Here is a 19479-nt window from a genome sequence, read left to right on the forward strand (position 1 = left end):
GATCTCAAGTTGAAGGCCCTGGATACTGCAGGCTGTTGTATACAGGAAGCAGAATCCCCCATTATAGTCATTGGGAAAATGGCAATCTTTGTGGTCAATATTCATGTAAATGTGATTTTTTTCAGAAGACAATTAAGGTACCACAACTTGCTTCCACAGTGCCTTCAGAAATATTTAATTCATACTCCATTACTTATTCCACATTTTGTTGTGTTACAGCTTGAATTCAAAATGTATTAAATCAATGTATTACCCATCTACAGACAATTCCCCATAATGACAAAGTGAAAACATGTTTTTATCCACAAGTTTCCTGGGGAAACGATTATGGGTGGCATTTCCTGCGGAAGTAGCGGTACTGATTTAACCAGCTGTATTTTGGTTTTTAGAAGCTAGGCAACTGGGATAAGGAATAATAAGATATTCACTCGCTAGATGTTGAAATTGGAGTCCTTCGACCATAAACCTAAAACTAAATCAGAATGTTCCTGTCACGAGATGGTACAGTTTCCATTGCTTCCCAAATGACGACAAAGTGAAAAGAAATTGGCTCAAAAACTTAAAAAAGTCCCCCCTCGTTTCGCTTTGTTGATAAAACGCCAACGCAGGATAACCCATACTCAACGCTCTTTCTGGGTTATGAGACGCCGCCTCAGCAGGAGGGTTGACAGACATGTCACAAGAATAGGTAACGTTATGTCGACTAGTTTTGATATCGCGTGTTTGTCTTCAGTTTGTGTTACTAGAATCTGACTACGTTAGGTTCTAGTCAGGGTCTGAAATGAATCTCTTTCATTTCTACCACGCTTTATAATTTTAAACACTGAGTCAGTGGTAGGCTACCTGATATTAGAAATATGGTACATATTGTGTAACCTTTAATCCATGATTATTCTTAATTTATAATAATATTAATAATAACCTACCTGCCACAGCCAACATTTACCCTGTATTTGGCAGGTGTTAATTTCATTCCCTGTTCTGGCTGATAGATACAGAATATTTGTTTTGAAAATATTAAACCTAGTCTATGTATCCCACTGGGTTTAGAGTGCTTATTTGCAGTAGTGAATAGTCTGATAAACAATATAAGTAAGGCACAGGGAGTTTAAAGTGTTTTTAAAAGTAGCCCTAATTAGTGTATTTGCTTTTCCAGATCCTTACCAAATAATCTCATAAACTAATCATCTATATTCATATTCATCTAATCATCACCTGCAGATGAGCCTGGTGTGGTGGAGGTTTCTGAGGAGCGAGGTTCTATTTCAAAGACCTTCCATGATACCCAAACACAGTGGTCAGACCCAGCAATGGAGGGCCACACCTACTCCAAAGGACCTATCATCACATGTGGCATGACAACTGCACCAGCCGCTGAGAGGTCACTATCTGTTGCAGATGTTACATTGAAAGATGATGCAGACTGTCTGCTGTACACAGGGATTCCACTACAGATGTTACATTGAAAGATGATGCAGACTGTCTGCTGTACACAGGGTTTCCACTACAGATGTTACATTGAAAGATGATGCAGACTGTCTGCTGTAGACAGGGATTCCACTACTAGAATTCAACACTGTTGTGTCTTGCTTCCAAGGTTTTGCCCCCACATCATCAGCAATGCCAGTTGTAGACCAAATTCTGTTGACACTAATGAAACTTAGAACTTTGTAATAGCTGATTAGGCAAGACACTTCAAAAGGTCACCCGTTCAGGTCAGTAAAACATTGAAATTCTGGATAGATGTTATTGCTGAGCACACCAAGGATCTCATTCCATGGCTGCCTCGTGAGACAATAAAGGCTGCTATGCCACAGGTTTTTCAGGATAATTTTTCAAACACAACTTGTGTTATTGACTGCACAGAAAGTGTTTTGCAGAAGGCTAAAATCTGGACTCAAGAAGTGAATTCTACAGTCACTACTATGCCAGTAATACTGTAAAATATCTAGTAGCAACTGCTCCATCAGGAATGGTTGTGTTCATTTCAGAGGCTAATGGTGGGAAATGTAGCGATAGGTTCATAACACAGAACTCAGGGTTTCTCCACCATTTGCGTGCTGGAGATGAGGTGATGAGGATCCGTGGCTTCACAATTAGGGACTTGCTAGAGGAACGGAATGTACGCTTGGTCTTACCAGCATTTACACGCAAGAAATGGCAGTTGACAAATGAGCAGGTCACTCGCACACGACGCATTGCTAATGTCCGTATTCATGTGGAACGCGCAATAAGGCGTCTTAAGGTGTACAAGATTCTCTCACCAACTGCCTATTAGTTTGGTCCCTAAAATTGCCAACATACTTAAAATGTATGCAGCTCTTGTAAATCTGAGAGGAGAGCTTATTTCTAGCAAATAGAGACTATTTCACAATCAACATGACTAACATGCACTGATTGTTTATGTATTACAAAAATGTACATCACTTTATTCCCATTAATGAACTGCAAAACATTGTCAGCATTTGTAACATTATTTTATTCCAACTGTTAGCTGTATTTGTTTTAAATCATTGTTTTGTCAGCTCACACAACTGCTTGTACCAACTTGCCTATTTTAACTGGTTCTGTCTTGTGAAAAATTGACTTTGTCTTATGAAAAATAAACTGGTGAGATCATGACACTGTGTTTGTGTAGGTATATCTCTTAATAAATTGATTATCTAATATTAGTATATTTTGTATTATTTAATATATTTATTAAAACAGTACTTCATGAAGTAAGTGCATGCTCAAACTAATTGAATTGTCTATGCCCAGCATATTCAATCTACTGCTCACTCCCATTTACTTAAAGAGCTCCAGGTACTTTGGGCAGAGATGTATCTTCTTTTCAGCCAAATCATCAGCCAACCTAGGTAGCATGTGTAAAAAGTAGAACTTCTGCAGCTGTTGCACATGTGCATCTGTGTAGTCTTTATCAAATGGAATGTCCACTTCTATGTGCTCGCTTGGTGTCCAGATGACCAGCTTGCAGCTCTGTAGGCCCATGCACATCATGGTCACTTGTGTCTGAAAGAAGGAACAAGAGAAAGCACATTGCCACAAAATTCTGATTAGTATGAGTTTACAATACAATGTTCAATACTTGAAATAATACAGCTAATAATCAATTTTCTTAACATTTTTACCCAGCTTAAGGTAGTATCCATCTTTTCCATTGGGGTGAATTAGGTACTGTCCATCATCCTAGCTTTTGATGTCACCATTTGGCCGACTCAAAAAGGATGTTAGAGACGTGGAACTCTTGAAGGGGCACTTGATCTCAAGGAGCTGTGTTGCATCAAGGATCCCATCTGGGCTGGCTCCCAACCAAGGATGGTCAGGGTGCACCACCAGGCCTCTGTTCTCCACAACATGCCCTCTGCTCTCCAGGAGTGTGATGACATTGACCTCATTTGCTTTGCCATGCTTTGTTGCTGTATTGCCAGTGAAGGTGGGGTACAAACACAAATTTATATTTTTTGGGGGATCTGTTGTGTTTCGTTTGGGGACTCGTTTCGCTGTCCTGGCTGTTAGACGCAGCTTCCTAGCATCATTCCATAGCTGTGAAGCTCACGATTATGATTTTTCAACGCCGATACCGATTATTGGAGGACCAAAAACAGCCGATACCGATTAATCGTCCGATTTGTATATATTTGTAATAATGACAATTACAACAATACTGAATGAACACTATTTATTTTAACTTAATATAATACATGAATAAAATCAATTTAGTCTCAAATAAATAATGAAACGTGTTCAATTTGGTTTAAATAATGCAAAAACAGTGTTGGAGAAGAAAGTAAAAGTCCAATATGTGCCATGTAAAAAAGCTAACGTTTAAGTTCCTTGCTCAGAACATGAGAGCATATGAAAGCTGGTGGTTCCTTCTAACATGAGTCGTCAATATTCCCAGTTATGAAGTTTTAGGTTGTAGTTATAGGACTATTTCTATCTATACCATTTGTATTTCATATACCTTGACTATTGGATGTTCTTATAGGCACTATAGTATTGCCAGCCTAATCTCGGGTATTGATAGACTTGAAGTCATGAACAGCGCAGTGCTTCAAGCATTGCGAAGAGCTGCTGGCAAGCACAGGAAAGTGCTGTTTGAATGAATGCTTACGAGCCTGCTGCTGCCTACCACCGCTCAGTCAGACTGTTCTATCAAATATCAAATCATAGACTTAATTATAATATAATAAACACACAGAAATACGAGCCTTAGGTCATTAATATGGTCAAATACGGAAACTATCATTTCAAAAACAAAATGTTTATTCTTTCAGTGAAATACAGAACCGATCCGTATTTTATCGTCTAAAGTCTAAATATTGCTGTTACATTGCACAACCTTCAATGTTATGTCATAATTATGTAAAATTCTGGCAAATTAATGACGGTCTTTGTTAGGAAGAGTTCGCAACGAGCCAGGCAGCCCAAACTGCTGCATATACCCCGACTCGGCTTGCACAGAACGCAAGAGAGGTGACACAATTTCCCTAGTTAATATTGCCTGCTAACATGAATTTCCTTTAACTAAATATGCAGGTTTAAAATAATATACTTGTGTATTGATTTTAAGAAAGGCATTGATGTTTATGGTTAGGTACATTGGTGCAACGACGGTGCTTTTTTCGCGAATGCGCATGTTAAATCATCACCCGTTTGGCGAAGTAGGCTGTGATTCGATGATAAATTAACAGGCACCACATTGATTATATGCAACGCAGGACAAGCTAGTTAAACTAGTATAATCATCAACCATGTGTAGTTAACTAGTGATTATTTTAAGATTGATTGTTTTTTATAAGATAAGTTTGATGCTAGCTAGCAACTTACCTTGGCTCCTTGCTGCACTCGCGTAACAGGTGGTCCTCGTGGAGTGCAATGTAAACAGCCATAATCGGCGTCCAAAAATGCAGATTACCGATTGTTAAGAAAACTTGATATCGGCCCTAATTAATCGGCCATGCCGATTAATCAGTCGACCTCTAGTTTGTACGGGGGATAATTTGATGTAGGCCTCATAAAACATTGTGTACTTCCTACAGGTTAGTGTTGTGCTGTGTTCAGTGTGACACAGTGTGTTCGTGTGGGCTGAATCATGTTGGCTTGGGTCTGCCTTGCTGTTGCTGTATACGTACATGCACAAGTGCATGTGTGTGCTATTATTATATATTTTTTTGAATGTGTGCCATGATACCTTTCCCCTTTCCCACCTCAGGAGAGGCTGTGTGAGCGGACTGACTCTGAAGCTGATCAAGGCATCAGTGACGGAGATGCTGGATACTGTCTGATGACGACTATGTCAACGTGGCCAGGGTGAGTATGTCTGATAATGTGGTACTTTCGTTAAACCTGGGATTGATATTTCATTGGTTATACTTTTTTTAATGTATTATTTTTGATACGTGATATCAACATAAAACATGTTTGTACGACCTTATTAAGCAACAGAACAAAACACTATCATATGACGGTTATACATTTGTTAATAATTAACCCCTCCCTTCCTCCCTCTCTAACTCACTGTCTTTATCTCTCTAACCTGCTCTCTCATAGTCTTTCTTCAAACCCTCTTCTGCTCCGTCCTTCTCTCTCCTGCCCTGTTTCAGTTTAATGAGAAGGCAGAGGCAGTGGTCCCTTGCTTCAAACATCTGGTCCAGGCCAACGTTCGCAACAAGAAGATCTTCAAAGAGACTGTGCAGATCATGCAATATAAAGGCACCACAGACTACAAGTCTGGTTTCCACTTTGCCAACAATCAGCTACTAAACGTAAATGACTCAAAGCTCAACACTCTGAATGACCGCACTATGGACTAGTGATGCCCAATTCTTTGTTACTACTATAAATTACATTTAATTATAGATAACAGACCAGTATAACATATAACAGTGGCTCTCTAGGAGTAGACAGTGTTATATATGGAACGGGTGATCCTGTTTGGCTTAGTTGGTAAGAGCATGGCGCCTGAGTCACATGTTTGATTCCCCCTGGGGCCACCCATACGAAAATTAAAAAAAATGCACTCACTGATGTAAGTGGCTTTGGATAGTCTTCCCCTCTTGCCTGCTTTATATATCACATATTAACTTTCTGTATTAATGATTCACTGGCTGTGTTATGTATTCATGTCACACTCTCTTTATCTTTCACTTTCTGTCTTTCTCAGAAGACAAATGTCCTCCAAGCTCACTGCAATAAAATAATCATGCTGTTCACGGATGGAGGAGAGGATTGAGCTCAGGACATCTCTAAGCAGTACAACTGGCCAAAACACAAGCAGACCTCTCTCTCTCTATCTCTATCTGTGCCATAAGGATTAACACCCAGGTGTGTTTGTCTAGTGACTCTCACACAGCTCATCATGGGTCTGTCAGTTTTCCTCCTAGCAATGCTTCCTACTTCCCGGAAATGTTGTTGTTAATTAGTGGAGACTGACTCTAATGCAGCGCATATATATTCGAATTACCTTGAGGTTGTTACTGTGAAGTGTTTTCACTTTACAGCTTCATGGCAGACAAAGTTATCAAGATAGGCCAACTTTACTGAGCATGTTTCAGTCAGCAACAGTACATAGTCAAGTGAACTAGATTTCTGTTTCCTGTGTAACAAACGGCATCCTATTCTCTACATAATGCTCTACTTTTAACCAGAGCCCTATGTGTCCTGGTCAAAAGTAGTGCACTGCAAAGGGACTACAGTATGAGTAACATCAGTATTGCTCCACAGCTGATGCCTGACTGTTTGCTATTCCTGTGTATTGTTACCAGGAGTACATGGACGTGCTGGGTTGCCCCATGGTCCTGGCAAGCAGCCGTGCCAAGCAGGTTCAGTGGACCAACGTCTATCAGGATGCCTTGGTGAGAGATCACCTGGCTCAGGACACTAGCCTTATACACTTTCTTATATATTGGCCTTATGCACTTTCTTACAGGCTACATTGGTCTTATGCACTTTCTTACAGGCTACATTGGCCTTATGCACTTTCTACTGACAGAGACATACATTTGAGTTCTCTGGAGATTTTGGGGCGGTTTCAGAGCTTAGTCCTGATTACAGGACACGGATTAAGCGGACAAAGAGTAAGCCTAGTCCTGGACTATGATGTGTTCTGTTGGTAGTGTCCGGGAGGACTAGGGAAATTAGGGAAGATTAGTGAAAATACTTAACATTTTGTTATTCTTAGGGTCTGGGACTGGTTTTTACTGGAACAATTCCTGTTTTAAATCTCACTGTGGATGGAAACTCACAGGTACAGCCATTTAAATTGGCCCATGTTGACCGATGCACAGCTTTGTTTACTAAAACACCCTTTCTTGATGTTGTGTTTGCGGGTTTTTTTCGCCAAAGAATCAGCTGATATTAAGTGTCATGGGGGTGGACGTACATCTGGAGGAAATCAAGAAGCTGACGCCAACATACAATGTTAGTATACTGCAGTATATCGCACTTCACACTCTTACTTAAACACACACACAATCTGCTCTGTCCTTTGCTGCTTGGAGCCAATGGGTACATATACACCATGGACCCAAATGGATAGCTTCTCCTGCATCCCAACCTTCATCCAAAGGTGATGTATACTTTATTTCCCCTCTGAAAGATCACTGTGCAGTTCATATGTAGCATTGTAAGTAGATTGTACATTTCTTCATGAGCGCAACTGTGGTTTTAGAAGTCAGAGGGACATAACCTGGTGGGGTTCTGGGGGTCCTCCCTCATATATGTTTTAGACATCTTAAGCTCATTTCTAATATGACCCTTTTGGGGTCATTTTGGGGTCACTTATTGTAAATAAACCCTTCTACGTGAATGTGGATGCTACCATGATTATGGATAATCCTGAATGAATCGTGAATAATGATGAGTGAGAAAGTTAGACGTACAAATATCAAACCCCCAAGACATACTAAACTCTCACCATAGTAATAACAGGGGACATTAGCATTTATTTGGGGGGGTGGGTATGATATGTGTGTCTATAACTTTTTACAGAAAAATGGACTACAAAATGACACAATACGTTATTTACCATTAATTTCTATTGAGCACAAATAATCTGAAACACAACCTAAACAAACAACAAATGTGTAGATTCACAAGCTTGATGTAGTCATTGCGTGCTATGAATGTGGAATCAAATACTTCACTTTTTACTACTTAAATACACGTACAAGTGAATTTGTGCCAATACTTTTGCTGACAGTCTGCACTTCATAGTAATTGTTTGATTTACTGTTCCAATAATTATGGAGGGCACTGTAATTCATATCATAGACCTAATAGTACTGTAGAGCTCTTTTAACTTGCACACAATACAGCTGGATCGCCCCTTACTGCTACTAGGGGTCCACCGCCCTGCATTTCCCCAACCCAACACACCGCACTCAGCTTTAGGATCTTAGTGAAACATTTATTATTGGTTTCAGGTGTGTTAGGCCAAGGCCAGAGTGACAACCAACACTACGGCAGACCCCCAGGGCCAGGACTGAGCAGCCCAGCAGCTAGGGATTGCCTAAATTGGTATCTCCCTGATGTGGGCATGTTTTCAATACAGACTCCTTTTGTCATACATTATTCCATATAAGGCATCCAGACCTCTTGAAAGTTAAACAGTATACCTTTAATCTTGTAATATATCAAATTTAGTGATACATAACTTGACATTTCTGGCATCCATTGTGACATTGTGGGAGAATAACCGACCTTCAAATTAATTGCAATGCATTTCCTAGCAGCTATAAATGTTAGGTTACATGGTTTCTTCTGATAAGTCTTCAGTATCAACATTTAAAAGCAAACAAAAACAGGGAAAAGGGAGAATCTGTAGACATGCTGAGATAAAAGAAAATACTATATGCCAGAATTCAGCCAGACTTTACAAGAGCATAACATTTGCCCTTTTGTGTTTTACAACTACAGCAGAGGAATTAAGATATTCAGTTTCACTGGCATATAGTATGTTCTATGGATGGTCTTAAAATGCAGTAATTTAATTTATATGAACATGACTGGGCGTTCAAACATGTCTGTATCCATTCATCATCATCAATAGTGTCCCAGGTCTTCCTCACATTTTTGTTTGACATGTTTTGTGTCATCGGGGAAAAGCCTCTCAACACTTGATACAGTTTGAAAATCAACTTTAGAGGTTTGTCAGACTGCCTTAATATAATTTCAATATTGGAAGCTTCTGGCTTGTACAGTGTACAAAAAGTTCACCTTAGCGCCGTCACAGACTGATATTCCCTGGTTGCCTGACCCTGCTGAGACCCCTGTCACCATCTGATCCTGCTCAGATGAGGCATGACAAAGAATTACCTTGGTGTAATTTACATTATTTTATTGAAGAATAGAATCAATGGTTCACTAATTGAATTGATCGTTATTCCCAGATCCCAGACTGTAGCCAACCCATCAACTCAAGATGGAACTTTGTATCCATTCACAGGTTGTTACAATATACTGCAAAATTCACCTGAGCTCCAAAGACTGGTTTTACCTGTCACCATCTGATCCTGCTAAGACATGAGCGTAGTGTTGTATACTGACTGTGCACCATGACAGTGAAGCCTGTAGAGCTGTTTATACTGTGTCAGTGTGAAAAGTAGAGAATTAGCAAGGGAACTGACAGATCAATAACGTTACATTGCTATACTGACTAACAAAAACTCACATTACGCTGTCAAACAGACTTCAGAATATCGGTCTTCAATAATTTGTCCACTGGTTTCATTGTTTGATTCAGGTCTACTGTGGTGTGGTTGAGGCAAAAATAATAGCTAAAGTTAGTGAGCTAGCTAGCTAACGGTAGCCAACTGTTGGCTAGCTCTAATGGTACATCAACTGGTGAAAACTAGCGAAGTTAATTTACTTCTGTTGAAACCGGACAAAACAAAGGCTGCAAAACATTTCCATACACACAACAGCTGTTAGATACTGCTACCTGACAGATAGCTAGAGGTTAGAGCTGAACTGGCTGTGGTAGCTACTAGCTAGCTGGTTCATTCCCTTCAGACAGAACTTCAGTCGAGAGGGGATGAAACATGTAATGCATTAGCTAACGTTACATGTCAGTTGCACTACTAACTTAGCACTGGGAATAAATAAATAAAAATTATGTTAAGTCAAACAGCAGTTACCTTGCCAGCTACATCAGTCAAATAAAGAGTAGCCAGTTTCTTCTCTTCTTGCTTTTACAACTCGGAGAAAAAGCACACCACACACAGAGAACAGCTGCCTCTATTTGCACTCTCTATTCCGCGTGGTCCTAAATCCAGCCGCCTGATACCCTACCCTACCGCATGGTCCTAAAGCGCACCAATGCTTTTGGTATCACAGTGCAATGATAAAACTGGGGGGGGCCAAAAATGCAATTTCAGAATATGCACCCTTGCATTTCTTTGATACAAAGTGAATGGGGTTAGTTGTAAGTTAGATACGGAACCCAGAGTGTACTGATTACTGCATGTCTGTCATGGCTGTTTGAAAGAGCAGCGTTTTCATAGTTCCACATGGTTTTATTTAAATCAGTGAAACTGAATTCAACAATTAACACTTTAAGTAAATACAAAAACAACAAACTGTGACGCTGGAGGAACATAAACCTCACGAAGAACAATCACCCACAAACACCTGTGGGACAAACCTAAACTTAAATAGGACCTCCAATTAGAGACAACGACAACCTGCCGCCTCTAATTGGAGGTCATGCCAAATAACACCAACATAGAAATACAAACCTAGAACCAAAACATAGGCATACAAAAACCAGACAAACACCCCTTGTCACGCCCTGACCTAATCTACCATAGAAAATAACACTCACTATGGTCAGGACGTGACAATGTCATTCCAATTGGCTAAGATCATCACGTTCATGTTCTTTATCTTATGTAAACTACACTGCAATGAATGTATTTGCATATGTATTTGTGTAAATCAAACTGCAAGATTGTCACTGGATGTATTCAACTGAATTTTGAAAACAACTGAGATTGTTTCAGCTGAATGTGTTACTGTACATGGGGCTACTGTTATATCCCTATGTAACTGGTGCTTTCCTCAGCAACTGCTTGACGTACAGCTGAATGTCCTACTGTAAAACATGGGGGTACTGTGATATCTCTACAGCAGGGTTCCCCAACTGGCAGCCTGTGGTCCGTGTTTGGCCCGCAGGTGATTTTATTAGTTTGTGAGCAAAAAAAATACAAATAAAATAAATTACTTTTATTTAGTATTTTTATTTTTGGACTGTAAAAACACCAGCAAATCAGCTCTAAGTGATTTTAATTTAGGAAATCTGTTCCAAAATATTCACACGCATAATAGAGAGACACTGTATACAGTATGTGATTGTATACAAATGTAATCAAGGTTTGAAATGATTCTGTTTTAGTAAAATATCATATCAGTTTGGGCTTCTTGTGGTCAATTGGCATTTGTGAAAATATTTGTAATTATGTTCCAGCCCCCTGACCATCCGCTCAAGAAAAAATCTAGTTCATGATCCCTGCTCTACAGTATGTAGCCAACTGGTGCTTTCCTCAGCAGCTGCTTGAGCTACCAGAGCCTGTAACACTTGACTTCCTGGATGCGGAGTTGGAGGACAGCTCCAAACAGGAAGTGAGTATAACAACATTGTCATGGCTGTCGTAGAAATGAGAGGACCAAGGTGCAGCGTGTGTGTCGTTCCACAATTTATTTACTCTGTGAAACTATGCAATACATAAATAAACTGAATAGACAAAACAACAAACTGTGACGCAGAGGAGAAACAAACACTACTAAAAAATAATCACCCACAAAACCCAGGTAGAAAAACCTCTACTTAAGTATGATCTCCAATTAGAGACAACGAGGACCAGCTGCCTCTAATTGGAGATCATCCCAAACAAACCAACATAGAAATACAAAAACTAGAACCTAACAACATAGAAATAGAACACAGAATAAACCCCCCCTGTCACGCCCTGACCGACCATAGAAAATAGCAGCTTACCATGGTTAGGACGTGACAAACATATGCAGTGTGCCATATACTGTAGTCATGGGTGAAAGTAAGGCCTTATGGTCCAGTAAATAGTCGGGGTACACCGTGTCGGTAAAACGTGAGCCTATCACAATAATTAAAACAAAATGTCATGAAAACTAGGCTATTACACAACTTTGTACCATCACCCCATTTAGGGGCATAAAAAATGAGCGAATGGACTTGAATGGGTGGTAGGCCTGTAGCCTACATTCCAAAGTGCGATGTGGTTCGAGGACACCACTGAAATTTTGCCAAGGCAGAGATGAGTGGCGGACACCGAGACACCCGAAGGCAATAGTGGACGCTTACATTTTGGCATAATGCCAGTTGCAAAATGTCTATACACTTTTGGGTGTTTTTGTGTAAAAGGTGTCTCCTTCCTTTCATCACTTTTTGGAGACTGGAAATATGTTGTGAGTGGATGAACGTGTGCGTGTAACCGATGTGAAATGGCTAGTTAGTTAGCGGTGGTGCGCGCTAATAGCATTTCAATCAGTGACGTCACTCGCTCTGAGACTTGAAGTAGGGTTTCCCCTTGCGTTGCAAGGGCCGTGGCGTTTGTGGCGCGATGGGTAACGATGCTTCTTGGGGTGTCAGTTGTTGATGTGTGCAAGGGTCCCTGGTTCGAGCCCGGGTTGGGGCGAAGAGAGGGACGGAACCTACACTGTTACATGCGGGTACCCTGCCACAATAAAACGTAATACATTTTAAAAGTTAAAGATATCCAATTGAATTAATAGGTATTCTATACAGTACATTCAGAAAGTATTCAGACCCCTTGACTTTTTCCACATTTTGGGATGGTTACAGCTGTTACAGCTTTATTCAAAAAATGGATTAAATAAAAACATTTCCTCATGAATCTACACAAAATATCTAACATTTTTTGCAAATGTGTATAAAAAATGAATACCTTATTTACATAAGTGTTCAGACCCTATGTTATGAGACTCGAAATCGAGCTCAGGTGCATCCTGATTCCATTGATCATCCTTGAGATGTTTCTACAACTTGATTGAAATCCACCTGTGGAAAATTCAATTGATTGGACATTATTTGGAAAGGCACACATCTGTCTATATAAGGTCCCACAGTTGACAGGATTGTGTTGAGGCACAGATCTGGGAAAGGATACCAATACATTTTGGCAGAATTGAAGGTCCCCAAGAACACAGTGGCCTCCATCATTCTTAAATGGAAGAAGTTTGGAACCACCAAGACTCTTCATAGAGCTGGCCGCCTGGCTAAACTGAGCAATCGGGGGAGAAGGGCCTTGGTCAGGGAGGTAACCAAGAACCCAATGGTCACTCTGGCAGAGCTCCAGGGTTCCTCTGTGGAGATGGGAGAACCTTCCAGAAGGACAACCATCTCTGCAGCACTTCACCAATCAGGCCTGTATGGTAGAGTGGCCAGACGGAAGCCACTCCTCAGTAAACATCTACATTTTAGTCATTTAGCAGACACTCTTATCCAGAGCAACTTACAGTAGTGAATACATACATTTCATTTCATGCATTATTATTTTTTATTTTTTTGGTACTGACCCCCCATGGGAATCAAACCCACAACCCTGGCGTTGCACACAGCATGCTGGCGTTGCAAACACCATGCTCTACCAACTGAGCCACAGGGAAGACCAATACACAGTAAACAGCACGACAGCCCGCTTGGGGTTTGCTAAAAAGCACCTAAAGGACTCTGACCATGAGAAACAAGATTCTCTGGTCTGATGAAACCAAGATGGAACTCTTTGGCCTGAATGCCAAGCGTCACGTCTGGAGGAAACCTGGCACCATCCCTACGGTGAAGCATTGAAACATGCTCCAGAGCGCTCAAGTCCTCAGACTGGGGCAAAGTTTCACCTTCCAACAGGACAACAACCCTAAGCACACAACCAGGACAATGCAGGTGTGACTTCAGGGTCAAGTCTCCGAATGTCCTTGAGTGGCCCAGCCAGAGCCCGGACTTTAATTCGATCGAACATCTTAGGACACACCTGAAAATAGCTGTGCAGCGACGCTCCCCATGCAACCTGACGAGCTTGAGAACATCTGCAGAGAAGAATTGAGAAATTCTGTTTTTGTCATTATGGGGTATTGTGTGTAGATTGATCAGAGGAAAAAAAACTTTTGAATCAATTGACTGTAGTTCTCACATAAATCCTGCATTGATGCCAATGGGAAATTTGTGTGAAAATGTGTTATGCATCCATATCTAAGTTAGGATTTAGCTAACCTATTCTATATGCAGAAGTAACAAGAGTTGTCCATATAGTTACAATACATTTGTACTTATCCACTTAATAATATGGTATAACCAATTAAGTACATAAATTAAGTAGAATCTAAGAGTGTTTTTTAAAGTGGCACCATATTCTCTATATGGTCCTGGGAATAGGTCCTGAGAATAGGGCGCCATTTGGAATGCAGCCTAAAATGTTGTACTGCTAGACCAGTGTAGATAATATACTGTCACCATGGAGATGCAACAGCCTAAGTAACATAATGTCACCATGAAGATGCAACAGCCTAGGTAACATACTCTCACCATGGAGATGCAACAGCATGGTAACTAACTGTCACACCCTGATCTGTTTCACCTGTCCTTGTGATTGTCTCCACCCCCTCTAGGTGTCGCTTGTTTTCCCCAGTGTATTTATCCCTGTGTTTCCTGTCGCTCTGTTCCAGTTCGTCTTGTATGTCCAAGTCAACCAGCGTGGTTTTTCCCGTGCTCCTGCCTTCTCGATTCTCTTTTTGCTAGTCCTCCCGGGTTTTGACCCTTGCCTGTTTCTGGACTCTGTACCCGCCTGCCTGACCATTCTACCTGCCTTGACCTTGAGCCTGCTTGCTACTCTGTACCTCCTGGACTCTGATCTGGTTTTGACCTTTTTGCCTGTCCACGACCATTCTCTTACCTACCCCATTGTTTTATTAAACATTGTAAGACTCCAACCATCTGCCTCCTGTGTCTGCATCTGGGTCTCGCCTTGATAATTATGGGGTATTGAGTGTAGATTGATAAAAAAATATATACTGCTCAAAAAAATTAAGGGAACACTTAAACAACACATCCTAGATCTGAATGAAAGAAATAATCTTATTAAATACTTTTTTCTTTACATAGTTCAATGTGCTGACAACAAAATCACACAAAAATAATCAATGGAAATCCAATTTATCAACCCATGGAGGTCTGGATTTGGAGTCACACTCAAAATTAAAGTGGAAACCCCCACTACAGGCTGATCCAACTTTGATGTAATGTCCTTAAAACAAGTCAAAATGAGGCTCAGTAGTGTGTGTGGCCTCCACGTGCCTGTATGACCTCCCTACAACGCCTGGGCATGCTCCTGATGAGGTGGCGGATGGTCTCCTGAGGGATCTCCTCCCAGACCTGGACTAAAGCATCCGCCAACTCCTGGACAGTCTGTGGTGCAACGTGGCGTTGGTGGATGGAGCGAGACATGATGTCCCAGATGTGCTCAATTGGATTCAGGTCTGGGGAACGGGCGGGCCAGTCCATAGCATCAATGCCTTCCTCTTGCAGGAACTGCTGACACACTCCAGCCACATGAGGTCTAGCATTGTCTTGCATTAGGAGGAACCCAGGGCCAACCGCACCAGCATATGGTCTCACAAGGGGTCTGAGGATCTCATCTCGGTACCTAATGGCAGTCAGGCGACCTCGGGCGAGCACATGGAGGCCTGTGCGGCCCCCCAAAGAAATGCCACCCCACACCATGACTGACCCACCTCCAAACCGGTCATGCTGGAGGATGTTGCAGGCAGCAAAACGTTCTCCACGGCGTCTCCAGACTCTGTCACGTCTGTCACGGGCTCAGTGTGAACCTGCTTTCATCTGTGAAGAGCACAGGGCGCCAGTGGCGAATTTGCCAATCTTGGTGTTCTCTGGCAAATGCCAAACATCCTGCATGGTGTTGGGCTGTAAGCACAACCCCCACCTGTGGACGTCGGGCCCTCATACCACCCTCATGGAGTCTGTTTCTGACCGTTTGAGCAGACACATGCACATTTGTGGCCTGCTGGAGGTCATTTTGCAGGGCTCTGGCAGTGCTTCTCCTGCTCCTCCTTGCACAAAAGCAGAGGTAGCGGTCCTGCTGCTGGGTTGTTGCCCTTCTACCGCCTCCTCCACGTCTCCTGATGTACTGGCCTGTCTCCTGGTAGTGCCTCCATGCTCTGGACACTACGCTGACAGACACAGCAAACCTTCTTGCCACAGCTCGCATTGATGTGCCATCCTGGATGAGCTGCACTACCTGAGCCACTTGTGTGGGTTGTAGACTCCGTCTCATGCTACCACTAGAGTAAAAGCACCGCCAGCATTCAAAAGTGACCAGAACATCAGCCAGGAAGCACAGGAACTGAGAAGTGGTCTGTGGTCCCCACCTGCAGAACCACTCCTTTATTGGGGGTGTCTTGCTAATTGCCTATAATTTCCACCTGTTGTCTATTCCATTTGCACAACAGCATGTGAAATCTATTGTCAATCAGTGTTGTTTCCTAAGTGGACAGTTTGATGTCACAGAAGTGTGATTGACTTGGAGTTACATTGTGTTGTTTAAGTGTTCCCTTTATTTTTTTGAGCAGTGTATATTTATTGAATTTTAGAATAAGGTTGTAACATAAAATGTTTGGGGAAAAGTCAAGGGGTCTAAATACTTTCTGAATGCACTATGTGTGTGTCAAATCACATTTTATTGGTCACATACACATGCTTAGCAGATGTTAATGTGAGTGTAGCGAAATGCTTGTGCTTCTAGTTCCAACAGTGCAGTAATATCTAACAATTCCCAACAACTACCTAATACACACAAATCTAAAGGGGTGAATGAGAATATGTACATATAAATATATGGATGAGCGATGGCTGAGCGGCATAGGCAGGGTGCAGTAGATGGTATAAAATACAGTATATACATGTGATATGAGTAATGTAAGATATGTAGACATTATTAAAGTGGCATTATTTAGAGTGGCATTGTTTAAAGTGACTAGTGATCCATTTAAAGTGACCGGTGATCGGGTCTCAATGTGGGCAGCAGCCTCTCTGAGTTAGTGATTGCTGTTTAGCAGTATGATGGCCTTGAGATAGAAGCTGTTTCTCAATCTCTCGGTCCCAGCTTTGATGCACCTATACTGACCTCACCTTCTGGATGATAGCAGTGTGAACAGGCAGTGGTTCGGGTGGTTGTTGTCCTTGATTATCTTTTTGGCCTTCCTGTGACATCAGGTGCTGTAGGTGTCCTGGAGGGCAGGTAGTTTGCACCCCGGCGATGCGTTGTGCAGACCGCACCACCCTCTGGAGAGCCTTGCGGTTGAGGGTGGTGCAGTTGCCATACCAGGCTGTGATACAGCCCGACAGGATGCTCTCGATTGTGCATCTGTAAAAGTTTGTCAGGGTTTTGGGGGACAAGCCAAATTTCTTCAGCCTCCTGAGGTTGAAGAGGAGCTGTTGCGCCTTCTTCACCACACTGTCTGTGTGGGTGGACCATTTCAGTTTGTCTGTGATGTGTATGCCCAGGAACTTAACTTTCCACCTTCTTCACTGCTGTCCCTTCGATGTGGATAGGGGGGTGCTCCTTCTGCTGTTTCCTGAAGTTCACGATCATCTCCTCTGTTTTGTTGACGTTGAGTGAGAGGTTGTTATCCTGACACCACACTCCGAGTGCCCTCACCTCCTCCCTGTATGTTGTCTCGTCATTGTTGGTGATCAAGCCCACTAATGTTGTGTTGTCTGCAAACTTGATGATTGAGTTGGAGGCGTGCGTGGCCATGCAGTCATGGGTAAACAGGGAGTAGAGGAGAGGACTGAGCACACACCCTTGTGGGGCCCCAGTGTTGAGGGTCAGTGAAGTGGAGATGTTGTTTCCTACCTTCACCACCTGGGGGTGGCCCGTCAGAAAGTCCAGGACCCAGTTGCATAGGGAGGGGTTGAGACCCAGAGCCTCCAGCTTGATCATGAGCTTGGAGGATACTATGTTGTTGAATGCTGAGCTGTAGTCAATGAACAGCATTCTTACATAGGTATTATTTTTGCCCAGATGGGATAGGGCAGTGTGCAGTGCTTTGGCGATTGCGTCATCTGTGGACCTGTTGGGGCGGTATGCAAACTGAAGTGGGTCTAGGGTGGCCGGTAAGGTGGCGGTGATGTGATCTTTGACTAGCCTCTCAAAGCACTTTTAAGCATCAGCTATCTGAGCAGCTTACCGATTGCTGCAGCTGTACTCAGCCCATCTGTAAATAGCCCATCCAACTACCTAGCTTATTCCCATATTTCTTTTATTTACTTTTTTTGCCCTTTTGCACACCAGTATTTCTACTTGCACATCTATCACTCCAGTGTTAATTTGCTAAATTGTAATTACTTTGCTACTATGGCCTATTTATTGCCTTACCACTTTACGCCACTTGCACATACTGTATATAGACTTTTTCAACTGTATTATTGACTGTACGTTTGTTTATTCCATCTGGAACTCTGTGTTGTTGTTTGTGTCGCACTGCTTTGCTTTATCTTGGCCAGGTCGCAGTTGTAAATGAGAACTTGTTCTCAACTGGCCTACCTGGTTAAATAAATGTGAAATAAAAAATAAAATAAAAATAACTTCATGATGACAGAAGTGAGTGCTTCGGAGTAGAGTCATTTAGTTCAGTTATCTTTGCCTTCGTGGGGAAAGGAACAATGGTAGCCATCTTGAAGCATATGGGGACAACAGACTGGGATAGAGAGCGATTAAATATGTCCGTAAACACACCAGCCAGCTGGTCTGCGCATGCTCTGAGGACGCGGCTAGGGATGCCGTCTGGGCCAGCAGCCTTGCGAGGGTTAACATGTTTAAATGTTTTACTCACATCAGCTACTGAGAAGGAGAGGGGGGTGGGCACAGACTTTGTTAGCGAGCCGCAACTGTGACACTGTATTATCCTCAAAGCGGGCAAAGGTGTTTAGTTTGTCTGGAAGCGTGACGTCGGTATCCGTGACATGGCCGTTTTGTTTTTGTAGTCCGTGATTTCCTGTAGACCCTGCCACATAGGTACCGGCATTTCGCTTGTTTGATTGCCTTGCGGAGGGAATAACTACACTGTTTATATTCAGCCATATCGCCAGACCTCTTTCTATGGTTAAATGTGGTGTGTGTGTGTGTGTGTGTGTGTGTGTGTATATACAGTGCCTTGCGAAAGTATTCGGCCCCCTTGAACTTTTCGACCTTTTGCCACATTTCAGGCTTCAAACATAGAGATATAAAACTGTAATGTTTTGTGAAGAATCAACAACAAGTGGGACACAATCATGAAGTGGAACGAAATTTATTGCATATTTCAAACTTTTTTAACAAATAAAAAACTGAAAAATTGGCCGTGCAAAATGACGTTACTTGCTTTATGCGGGCCTATTCAACTGTAGTTTTTATAAAACATTTACTC

General features: G+C 42.0%; 2 long non-coding RNA genes across 2 annotated transcripts; both read left to right on the forward strand.

Moving 5' to 3' along the window:
• The first annotated feature begins 261 nt into the window (after positions 1–261).
• On the forward strand, positions 262–2622 carry LOC106583434 (uncharacterized). Its single transcript, XR_001323517.2, has 2 exons — positions 262–688; positions 1222–2622. It is a non-coding gene; the product is annotated as an uncharacterized lncRNA (long non-coding RNA).
• Positions 2623–4910: 2288 nt separating this feature from the next.
• LOC123729686 (uncharacterized) lies at positions 4911–7454 on the forward strand. The gene is made up of 3 exons (XR_006761367.1): positions 4911–5045; positions 5219–5316; positions 5557–7454. It is a non-coding gene; the product is annotated as an uncharacterized lncRNA (long non-coding RNA).
• The last annotated feature ends 12025 nt before the right edge of the window (positions 7455–19479 follow it).

Source organism: Salmo salar, chromosome ssa22 (assembly GCF_905237065.1).
Source record: "Salmo salar chromosome ssa22, Ssal_v3.1, whole genome shotgun sequence".
NCBI lineage: Eukaryota > Metazoa > Chordata > Actinopteri > Salmoniformes > Salmonidae > Salmo > Salmo salar.